General features: G+C 41.5%; 1 protein-coding gene across 2 annotated transcripts in view; it reads left to right on the plus strand.

Moving 5' to 3' along the window:
- The first annotated feature begins 4177 nt into the window (after nucleotides 1-4177).
- Nucleotides 4178-12507, plus strand: part of LOC106543123 (uncharacterized) — a 34449-nt gene continuing 26119 nt past the window's right edge. For both annotated transcript variants that reach the window (XM_087726820.1, XM_014059034.2), the window contains exons 1-2: nucleotides 4178-4434; nucleotides 12133-12189. The gene's annotated coding sequence lies outside the window, so the exon portion shown is untranslated. The remainder of the gene's footprint in view (nucleotides 4435-12132; nucleotides 12190-12507) is intronic.

Raw genomic sequence — 12507 nt, forward strand, 5'->3', positions numbered from 1 at the left:
CCAGGAGGTTCGTTGCTGGCCCGGTCGACCAGTCACGCTGACCGCTGATTTTTGCCAACACTCTTCATGGGGGCTGGGATGTGGTAACACGGCCCAGCAACACCGCCTCTACGCTAAGGACCACCTGTACGCCTGCCCAGAGCGCCAGAAGACGTCTATAGGCAAAACCTGCCGATCCGGAGATGCCTATTGTACTCAATGGGATTGTGTCCAGTGGGCCTCCAACTCAGACTGGGGCTATTCTAACACCGATCTTCGACTTCGCAGACTTCCAGTCCCCACCAACTGCCCCCTGAACAAATGTGCTCTCTTCAATATCACTATCAGTGACTGGCCTCAATTCCGCAAAAAATGGGCAATGAGGGGACTCATGCATGTAACCATCGGGGTTCGCGCCTACGCCGGAGGCACCGACCCTGGAGTTGTCCTCACCTTGCAAGAATATCAGTTCCGAGAAGCAGCACACACATATCATATGTCCTATTATCAAGGGTTTTGGCAAGAAATGTCCAAGCCCTTTGAGATCCCGCAGTTAGCCCGCAACCTGTTTATTCAGCTTGCTGAGGTTATCGCTGGATCTTTGGATGTTACTAATTGTTTTGTCTGTGGGGGAACTGACATGGGTGATCAATGGCCCTGGCAAGCCTCTGCTTGGAACATGTCTACCTTTTATAATGCCACTGACAAACCACAACACGTTAACAACAGTGTGTGGGAACTCAGGGACTTGCCAATATTTGAATTTTGCATTTTTCGCTGGCAGCTGAATTCCCCTTCTGTGGGCAATAGTCTATGTCAACAACAGTTAATCCTCAATATCTCTTTCCCTCCTACCACCCCGCACACTTTCTCCCATGGAACCACACTCCCTGGTGGGTGGCCTGACGAAGCCTTGGGAGCCCAACTGGGGTGGCCTAAGGGAATTCCATCCGCCGTGAACATCAGTAGCAGATACGCAGGCACTTGGCCCGCCCCCCCCCGGTCTTTATTGGATATGTGGCAGACGAGCATACTCTGCCTTGCCAGCTAAGTGGACCGGTTCTTGTGCCCTGGGTGATGTCAGGCCATCCTTCTTTTTGATCCCCCTGACTGATGGCCAGAGACTGTCCTACCCCTTGTATGCAAAAAGAACTCGTCGACAGGCCCCCTCCCTTCCAGATAGTGGGACCTTCAGGATTGGGGATTGGGGCAGGCAGTATGGGGGTGAGGACTGGCCCCCAGAACGTATCATTCAATATTATGGTCCTGCGGTTTGGGCAAATGATGGAATGTGGGGGTACCAGACCCCTATTTACATGCTTAATCGCATCATCCGTTTGCAGGCAGTGGTTGAGCTGCTAACCAGGGAGAATCGAGCCGCCTTGCTTGTTCTCTCTGCCACGCAGACAAAGCTCCGGAATGCTGCCTATCAGAACCGTCTGGCTCTTGACTATCTGTTGGCAGCAGAGGGCGGGGTCTGTGGGAAATTTAACCTGTCTGATTGTTGTCTGCAGATCGATGACAATGGAAAGGTCATAGAAAGCATAACCGACCGGATGATGAAATTGGCCCATGTCCCAGTTCAAAAGTGGACAGGAATAATGGATGAAGGAGGGTTTCTGGGTGGACTCTTCCGAAATTGGAAACAAGCTTTGCTTATGCTTGGTGTCGTATTGCTGGGTCTCATGATGTTACCATGCATAATCCCTCTATTACGCTCTATGATTCAAAATGTTGTGGAAGCTTCTATGAGGAAGCAAGCATTAAACTTGCAGGTGTGTAAGGAGGGAGCCTCGATCTCCTTGGATATCCCAGAGTTTCCCATGAAGCTTCCACCACAGTTTCTGGACACTGACTCCACCTAATAAAAAGAAAGGGAGGAGATGTTGCTATGCTCTGAGAATGTCTTTTCTTTCATGCCTTCATTGTCTGTTAGCAGGCCTTTTTGCTAGGCCGTAACTAGCAGCAAAATCTTCTATAGGAAATGGTTTAGACAGGTAGCTAGATAGGACTTGCAAAGTCTGCACCTCTAGCCGCACAGGACGGATGTAGCCGACCACAAATTGTTCTTGATACCTGTAGAATTTGCTTGTTTTGTACTTGCTTGGAAAACAGCTAAACTAGGGCACACACATGAAACTTAGGAAGCGCGCAGTTATCAATTCTATTATTGGTCCAGATGCATAATTTGTAACCAATGACATTTGCAATGTTTGAAAACCTAATTTGCGTATGAAAGTTTATATATTCAGCTTCGCTACATAATAAAGTTGTCATTCACCCAGAGAGATCGTGCCCTCAAGTTCTTTCTAGGATTAGCTTCGTGGGTGACCCCACGTGATATTGTTGTGCCCAGGTGCCGCCCTGGAGAAGCCGTTTCCTCCAGGGACGGACTGAGGCACTAACAAGCCTTTACAAGTTTTAAAAGTTGATAAATAAATACGAGTACGGGCAAGAGAGGATAGCAATTGGGGACATTTTACAAATTATAGTACTTTTCTACCAATTTGAGGAGGGTGGATAGATTTGAACTCAGCAGGTGAGAAACATGTTCTGGTATTGCTAGGGTGAACTCACTATCTTTAACATGGGTACTTGGGAAAAAAGGAAACCCACCACTTTCCACACAGTCTGCCCTATACCCTTTTTCCTCTCCCTCCCCTCTTATTTTTTCTCCAACGCTTCCAACTTCTGTTTTCCCAGGCCTTTTGATTCTCATGTCTCTATTTCTGCTGCCTGTGAGGGATGCAATATGCATGCCACCTACAAATTGGCACAGGGCCCCGTCTCTCAACAAGGTGGTGGTACTTGGCATCCACCTCTCATTCTCCAGATCGCTGACGCTCAGTTTTCTAGCTCTCCCTGCCCAAACATCATTGCCCATGCTAGCTCTGGGCTCCTCTTGGAATTCAGTTTGACCTTGGCAATGTCTTCTGGAAGGATATTGGGGTTACAACGTTGTGGAGAAAAATCTATGTATGTGCTTGCTAGGAATGGAAAAACTAAAAAAGCCAACACAGTTCTAGGTTGCATAAACAGAGGGACAGAATCAAGATCACGTGAAGTGTTAATACCACTTTATAATGCCTTGGTAAGGCCACACTTGGAATACTGCATTCAGTTTTGGTCACCATGATGTAGAAAAGATGTGGAGACTCTAGAAAGAGTGCAGAGAAGAGCAACAAAGATGATTAGGGGACTGGAGACTAAAACATATGAGGAACGGTTGCAGGAACTGGGTATGTCTAGTTTAATGAAAAGAAGGACTAGGGGAGACATGATAGCAGTGTTCCAATATCTCAGGGGTTGCCACAAAGAAGAGGGAGTCAAACTATTCTCCAAGGCACCTAAAGGTAGGACAAGAAGCAATGGGTAGAAACTAATCAAGGAGAGAAGCAACTTAGAACTGAGGAGGAATTTCCTGACAGTTAGAACAATTAATCAGTGGAACAGCTTGCCTCTGGAAGTTGTGAATGGCCCAACACTGGAAGTCTTCAAGAAGATGTTGGATACCCATTTGTCTGAAACAGTATAGGGTTTCCTGCCTAGGCAGGGGGTTGGACTAGAAGACCTCTAAGGCCCCTTCCAACTCTGCTATTGTATTGTATTTGATGGCACATAACCAATCAATCAATATCTGGCAGGGTATAGTTGCAAAGCATACCATCCGGGGTGTAGAAGAAAGCATTTCAAAGCTTTTGAAAGTCTGAGCAGCTTGGTCTGTAGCTCTGAGGCAGAAACTTGAGTGAACCTACTCTCTTTCTTGCGTTTTCCAGGAACTTTCAGAAGTATTTCAGGAGTATTTTCCAATCCCTTCCAAAAAAAAAAAAGTTTCGTTCAATTTTATGGCAAGCAAAGATGATTCAACCGCAGCAATTCTGGGTCTTGCGGAAGTCGGAGATAATTAATAACTGCTGGAGAAGCATTTTTACTCCAGGTGTGTTTTAGAAGCTCTTCCTGCTATCCCGAGAAACGCGTTTCTCTAAGAAAAGAAAACCGCCGCCTTCCCTTCTTCCAGGATCACCTTCGGGCTGAGCAGACGAAGAAAGGAACAAAAACCTCGTCTTTTCTTAGCTCCCACTCGGGCCGCTTGGCTCCCGCCAGGCCTCTAGAAAGCCTCCTGGCGGGGGGCGCCCTCTGCGGTTTGCTTGCGTGGCGCTTCGACCCGGACAGGAGAGAGCGCGACCGAACGGGCTACGAACACGTGGGAATGAGGTCACAGAGCAGCGAGGGTTCTGCCGCCGTCGCCAGCGCCTTAGCGACGGAACCCCGAAGAAAAGGAGAAGGGGCATTCCAGGCTCCTCCATCAGGTAGTCCCTGGAGACCATGGCGCGCTTTGGCACGGGTACAGCACCCGCCTATCTTCTTCTCATCCTCGCTTTTCTGCCCAGCCGAGAAAGTCAGCCGGGGTTCCGGCTGGGGGAACCTGACCCAGGTAGCGTGGGTCGGGCTCAGGTAGGGGTGGGGGTGGGGGGGACTGCGGATGTAGTGAGCCCATTTTGGAGCTCGACGGCTCTGACCGATTGCCGTTTCGGTAACGCTCTCCACAGTGCTTCGTGTCACCTTCTCGGTGCTCTTTGCAACAGAATGGTTGGGTTTCCTTCTCCGATTTGACAAGTTGATAATAAATTATTTTCCTCAGGCTTGTATAGTAAAACCAAGCACGGAAGAGAACTTGAATGTGCAGATGTGCAGAGCCAAATATTTGGTCTTCCTGACTATTTAAACTAGTGTTTCCCATCCTTGGCAACTTGAAGATGTCTGGACTTCAACTCCCAGAATTCCCCAGCCAGCAGTCCAGACATCTTCAAGTTGCCAAGGTTGGGATACACCAGTTTAAACTCATCCACAAACTTTAAACCATGTACTGTCACTTGATGGTACATTAGATATAATTGGGGTCAAAGACCAGAAAAATCCTACTTGTGTTTTTTGGCATCCTGTGAGCCAGGTTCTCTGGAGCAAGAGACTCAAGATTATTTTCTTAGTTCACAATTTGTGTCTTATCAAGCTGAATTGCGCTTACACTAGTCACATAGCTTTATACATCAGAACCAGAAACATTTGCTGATGTTCCAATTTTTGCCACAGACAATAGGTTGAAAAAGAATCTACAAGTTACACTATATTGCCAAAAGTATTCGCTCACCCATCCAAATAGTCAGAATCAGGTGTTCCTATCACTTCCATGGCCACAGGTGTATAAAATCAAGTACCTAGGCATGCAGACTGTTGTTACAAACAGTTGTGAAAGAATGGGTTCGCTCTTAGGAGCTCAGTGAGGTGGCGCAGTGGTTAAATGCAACACTGCAGGATACTTCAGCTGACTGCAGTTCTGCTGTTCAAATCTCACCGGCTCAGGGTTGACTCAGCCTTCCATCCTTCCGAGGTGGGTAAAATGAGGACCCGGATTGTTGTTGGGGGCAATATGCTGACTCTGTAAACCGCTTAGAGAGGGCTGAAAGCCCTATGAAGCGGTATATAAGTCTAACTGCTAACTGCTAGTGAATTCCAGTGTGGAACTGTGATAGGATGCCACCTGTGCAACAAATCCAGAAATTTCCTCGCTCCTAAATATTCCACAGTCAACTGTCAGCTGTATTACAAGAACGTGGAAATGTTTGGGAATGACAGCAACTCAGCCACGAAGTGGTAGGCCACGTAAACTTGTCCAACATGCGCTTCTGGAAGAATGGTCAAAAATTCCCATAAACACACTCTTAAACCTTGTGGACAGCCTTCCCAGAAGAGTTGAAGCTGTTATAGCTGCAAAGGGTGAACCGACATCATATTGAACCCTATGGATTAGGAATGGGATGTCACTTACAGTAAGTTCATATGCAAGTAAAGGCAGGTGAGTGAATACTTTTGGCAATATAGTATATGTCTGTAGACTGATTTTTCACCATCACCACTACCACCACCACTATCATTTGATGGCTAGACAGTCAAGGGGTTAGGAATTGCCCAGCTTCTGTTGCCCACTTTAGACTGCTGCCAGTATGTCTGCTTTCTTTTACTTAATGAAACTAAACCCCAACCCCTTCATTACCATTTCAACTTGGCCATGAACATGGCTGCAGGATATCCGGCTTCTTCGGAGACATTTACTGGCATAATGCCTGATTAGTACTTTCTACAGCACTTGTGAGGATTTAAGCAGATTCCTTATAAGTGTAGGTTTAGTGCTGTTTAGTGGTGTTTTGAAAGAGCATTAAACCTATGTTTAAAAAGGTGGAAAAAGGGACAAGTGCTATGCAGCAGAGAAGATTAATTTAAATTGAGAAAGGAATCTGTTGGTAATTCTGTTATCTGATGACCTTACAAATTTTCTGCTGCCTCTCTGAACAAAGGGTTTCATTTTCTTTTATCATTACTTTGATGGGAGGATTGTGCCATTTTGCTTACTTCATTCTTGCTTTGGTGGCAGTAGATGCTGCTAGCCATATGGTCGGAAGTTTTTATATTTTTATTTTTCCATAACCACTTTTACATCATTAATCTTACAATGTCATCTGGGTACAGTCTTTATGTCATCAACAGTTACATCATTTTAAATCTATTTTTTATCTTCCATTTACCTTTCTATTTCCATTTCAATTGTCTTTTAATTCAACTCCTTCCCTATAATTCTGCGTTCTTTTCCAAATTATTCAATTTTCTGTTTCTTTTTGTCTATATTCATTTTCTATCCAGTGATAAAAACATCCCCATATCTTATAATACTCTGATTCTTCCTTCTCTTTAATTGCCATTGTTAATCTGTTCATTTCTGCATGGTCTAATATTTTTTTAATTACCTCTCCTTATGAGAGAATTTTTTCCATTTTCCAATTTTGTGCAAATACAATTCTAGCTGCAGTTATTACATGAATAATGAAATATACATTTTTTTACTATATTTCTCTGGTAAAATACCCAACAAAAACAGTTCCAGCTTTAAATCAATATGCTGCTGTGTCATCCTTTCCAACCACATACAAACTTTTGTCCAATATTTTTTTGCCTCTGAACATGTCCACCACATATGATAATATGATCCCGGTGTCTAGTGACACTCCCAACGCTTGGTTGATTTATCGTTAAACATTTTTGCCAATCTTTCCGGTGACATATGCCATCTATAAAACATTTTATACAAATTTTCTTTATATGCTGTTGCCATTGTTAATTTATAATTCCTTTCCCATAATTGCTGCCACTTCTCAGGTTCTATTGTATATCCAAATTTTTTTGTCCATGCTATCATTGTTTCTTTTACTTCTTCTTCTAATTTAATACGAAGTAAATAATTATATAATTTTTTATTCTTTCGCTCTTTTGTTCCTGTATTTCATCCAATTCTGTCAACTCCAAATAAAAACCATAAAGCTTTTCATCTTTTTCATATCTTGATTGTATTTGCAATTTTGTATACCACACCATATTGATCCCTTGTTCTTCTAACTCTTGTTTCCTTTTTAATTTTCCCTTTTCTGATAAAATGTCTTTATATCTAATGATATTTTCCATCTTAATAAAGTTTGGGTATATTAATCATTCCATTGTCGAAATCCATGTTGGTATTTTTAAATAGTGTTTTTCTCTAACTTTCTCCAAGCTAATAATACATAATGCCTTTGAAAATAACTATGCATCTTATTTTTCCCATATCACAAGAATGCATGCCAACCTAGTTGTAGATCATGTCCCTCCAGTGTCAATAACCTTGTTTTTCTCAATGTAATCCAGTCTTTCATCCATGACAGTGCCGCTGCTTGATAATATATTTCCCAATTTGGAAGTCCGAACCCTCCTCTAATTTGTTATTCTGCCCATTTGCTGCCAACATGGCATAGCTTTGGAGTACTAGTCGAAGGTGGAGTTTCCTCATTATCATTACCTCTTGTTTTACACTGCACACTTTCTCCATGCCTACTGCATGTTCCCCGGGCTATTTATGACCACAGGTTTAGTGTTCTTTCAGAAAAACTCTAGATCTGAGTCCAGAAAAAGCTCTACTGACAGATTATAGCTGTGTGTTAAGAAGTGGTTAATCCTGCTGTTCTAAGCACCCCACTACTTGTGCCCAATACTGCACCATTAAGCAGAATAATTGTTGATGTTTTCCTGCCAGGAAATGGAAAGGAAAACATAGCTGGGGAATATAGCAATCCCTTTACTTAATTTGGCTTGCAGTAGGAATGTAAGACAGTGTCCTTCACCAGCCCCTTATGTTTGAAGATCAGAGATCATCAATGCAGACAGAACAACTCATGCCAGTATACTTATGTGCCAACACAATAATTTGTTGATAACATTTAGTGTAGCTTTCTCAAAAAGCCTTCTCTTTGATTTAATGGAGATTTAGGGACCAAGAAAGCAGAGAACAAAGGGGAGACCTGGAAAATTAGAAGGTGGAACACTTTCACACATAATGAAAGATACTGTTCAAAACCTCAGCTATTTCTGTGCCAGCACAGTGCATAAATGAGTGTTTCTTATGCTTGGCAACTTGAAAATAAAGTTGATTTTTGACTCCCAGAATTTCCCAGTCAGTGTGCTGCCTGGGGAATTCTGGGAGTTGAAGTCCACCTGTCTTCAAGTTACCAAGCTGATCACAGGCCTCGCAGGGCTGAGAGGAGGGAGGTGCAGTGGAGGTTGGTGAGGAGCCAGCTTCGCTCCTCCTAATGAGTTGTATCAGTCAGTGTCTATTTAACCCAACACGCAGAGCAAAGAAACACTGGGAATAGCTCATCCGTTTCATGCTGTGTGTTTGCTCAGCCATCATGATTCTTGTCGTGCCATTGTGATTATTGCTGTGGGTTGAAACCTTGACTCTGCTCCTGGACTTGGACTTTGCTCTTTGGATTTTTGAATTTTGCCTCTTGAATCTTGGACTCGGATGCTTTATCTTGGACTTTTGGTGCTTTATGTTCAGACCGTGGACTTATCCTTTGATTTCAAAACTGGTGGAAAACCTACGGATTTCCTCTGTGTTCCTGGACTTGGGAATTGGACTCATTTCTTTTTATGCTGGTTCCTATTCCAGACGAATCCTGGGGAATAATGTTCAGGGCTGGCAAAGCCTCAATAAAGACTTAAAACCATGTGATGCACATTTGTGAGTGGGACAGGAGACGGACTTATGCTGTAGTAATGCATGAAACACCATACTCCCATTCATTGGTGGTATCTGAAGAGAACTGCTACAGTTGCTGTAGTCTTAATCTTAATTGAATTTAAGTAATTGGAGTCAATAATGGCCAACAGTTCCTAGGGTTCATATCCCATTTTGAGAAACAAGATTTTAGCATCATCTTTTCCCTTGCTATTACCAGCAAAAGGGTCAAAATATACTGTGTTATTTACTACTTTCAAATACAAGCATATAGCTTTTACATTCCAATTTTAGAAACGGGGATGTATTTATTTCATTATTATATGATTTCTGACAAATAGGCAAAGAGTCTACTTCAATTATTTTATTTGCATTTATTTGGTGGATACTTTATAAATTTGTCTTATGCCTCAATCACTAGAAATTAAATTAAAATGTGCCCATAGTACTTTAGTAACTTTATAATTTAGTACAGTATAATATCATCGAGTAAATAATAGAAATTGGAAGATTAATGACCAAGCTGACATTTGATAGTGTTGTTAAAAACCATATAGTTGTTTTAAAAAACAACAGTATTTACCGCGTAGGCTTACTTGCTTCCTCCCATATTGTTTTCAATCATAATTATGAGACTGACACTGAATACAAAAAGAATATTTTTAACCAAGTGTTCAGATGATGCAGCTGTACTCATTCTTAATCACCCATTAATGTTTCCTCAAAAAAGTACTGTACGTTTTGTTTGTTTCATTTACCAAAGGTCAGCATACTTGGAAGCAATTGTCATGCACCATTACAGACCTTTTTACATATTTTTCTTGTATTGTTCTAAGCTATCATGTGCGCAAATGAGTCAATTGGTATGCAGATTGTCTGTCATTAAGACCATTTGAAAATCAGCTTTGTCATTGCTTTAGAGTTGGAACTTTGGATTCATGCATATACTTTTTGAATATGTTGTGGCTTTCAGAATCGCTCTGATGATGTATGGTCATGGCATAGTTCTGTAGACCATAGCCAGTCTCACTGACTAGTGATTTATTGTTCTTCTATCTCCAAGTAGAAGTAAGTTGGGAACAAATATTAGTTCTTAAAAGAATCAAATGTGGTATTACAGAAGCATTGTTGTATTTTAGTATATTCTCTTACTTCACCCTTTTTTTTTTTTTTTTTTAAAAAGCAGTTTGTGCAACTCATTGCACCAAGAAGCTAAGGCTGGGAGCCATACTAATTTTTCAAGTGCCATAGATACCACATTTCCCATAAAATACAACCTACCCCCAAATAAGCCCCAGCCTGTTTTTTACACATGTGTCTAATATAAGCCCTTCCCCCAAAATAAGGTCTAGTGAAGGGGCGTGGATGTGGGCAGCATAGAAGGTGGTGAGCACGGAGTACCTGTGCAAGCAGCTGGTGGAAGCAGAGGTGGGGGGAGGCAGTCAATCAGAACAAACCATGTGGGCCATGAGAAAATGGAATGGTAGTGGACTGGAGCAGTAGTGACCGGCCGTAGGAGGCTTATCTTCGTGTCTCTTGGCTTGCCTGCAGCCCCCGCAGTATGTCAGGATCACCTGCCTTCCACTCCCTGTCTTCTGCATTCCGCACTCCCAGAGTGCACCGACCAAGGGACCATCGCTCTGCAGCTGCTGCCAGATACCATTGGTCCCTGCATGTTCACCGGCTCTTGCGTATGCACCAGGGTGGGATGCCCAGCTGGGCTGATCAACCTGAATTTCCCCTAAAATAAGCCCTAGTGCTTATTTTGGAGCCCAAAAGAAAATAAGTCCGGGTCTTATTTTCGGGAAAACACGGGTAGTAGCATGGTTGGATATCATGGCATTATCAGCATGGGTGTGTGCTTATTTTAATTTTTAAAATATTTTAATTCATATTATTGAACTTTTGTTGTTTATTGTAGTGTTCCCATTGCTTTATTTGTTTACATTTTTAATATTTGTTTTCCATTTTCTATTGTAAGCCATCCAGGCCTGGTGATAAAGCCATGTCTTTAAGACCTTCTTTGTGGGATGGGACTCAAAAAGCAAAATGCGTCCGTTGATTTGGCTCAATTTTAAGGTACCCATCAGGCATCTTATATCCCTGGTTGGCCTGTTTTTTGTTTTGATTTTAGGGAACAATTAAGAGATGAAATGAGTCTCTTAGCCATCTACAAGATTTGTTTTCAAAGTGAATTTTTTTTGTATGTTACTTTAGTAGTCATTTTCTACATTCTAAAATATAAACAAAAACTGAAATCGGGGATCTATTGGAGTTTTAGGTCAACCAGGTATCCAAATCATGCGTGCTTTTAATATTTCAGTATTGATCAAAGTAGAGATGAAGCAACGTCTTATTTTTAGCAGTTCTTTTTCTTCTTTTCTTAAGCTATTTCCCAACTCTTCTAGTAATGGCTCCATTTCAGAAAAGCTCTTAACACTGAAAATTCTCCATTTTTTTCCATTAGGGGCTAATGGAACCTCTTTGTGGAATAACGCACAAATTCATGCTCGCTTTCTAGTTGTCCAATTTAAGTTCTTGAGATTTTCCTCACCTTGTCTTTGCATGTTGCCAAGCTTAATTTACTGTTCATTGGCCTAATCAAAATAATACCCATTTACTTCAAAACAATTTACAAAGAAAATATTTCCCAACTCAATCTGTTTTTTTGGGCATCCACTTTCAGTATGTTATTCCTTCCCTGTCTTACTCCAAGTGTGAACTTTGATTTCTACCATTTCCGAAGGCTAGAATGCTTCATTGAATCAGAATTTGTAAATCGAATAAAATATCATGAATCTAATCACTGTTAGACTCTTTGCAATGTCACGGTTAAAAATTGCTTGAATTACAGGTTGAATAAACTATGAAAAAGAGGACCTTAGAAAGAACATGGCACACATTTTCTTAATGTATCATGTATCTCTCTAATCAGAACTAATTTTTGCCAGGTTCATTGGGTACATATAACATCCTGGGTTTTCAGACTGTTTTGGTATAATTGATTAAACTGATGTAAAATAATTAAATATGAAATTATTTATTTATTGCAGATGCTCATGTTTCAGCAGATTCAAAAAATAATCTTCAAGAAATTATTAAATTCCTTGGTAAGTAGCCATTTTCTGAAAGCATAATAACATGGCATATTACAATACAAAGATATGTGGAATATTTAGTTTTGTATTTTTATTTAAAATATAACCCATAACCTGAGCTCTCTTTCCTTCAAAATAATTAAAAATAGATAATTGTGTATTAATATTTTAGTCATGTATATTTATTTATTATGGATTTGGGAAGAGGACTACTGATTTTTGTCAATGAGTTCTTAACTGTTGTAATCTTATTGCTGCCTTAGTGGTTCCCCCCACCCCCTATTTCTCTCTCCCCCTTTATTAAACAGAAGATTTCTGGAGATTCTGCCT

Source organism: Thamnophis sirtalis, unplaced genomic scaffold (genome assembly GCF_051295495.1).
Source record: "Thamnophis sirtalis isolate CommonGarterSnake01/CBP01778 unplaced genomic scaffold, rThaSir2_p1.2 scaffold_12, whole genome shotgun sequence".
In the NCBI taxonomy this organism is placed as follows: Eukaryota; Metazoa; Chordata; class Lepidosauria; order Squamata; family Natricidae; genus Thamnophis; species Thamnophis sirtalis.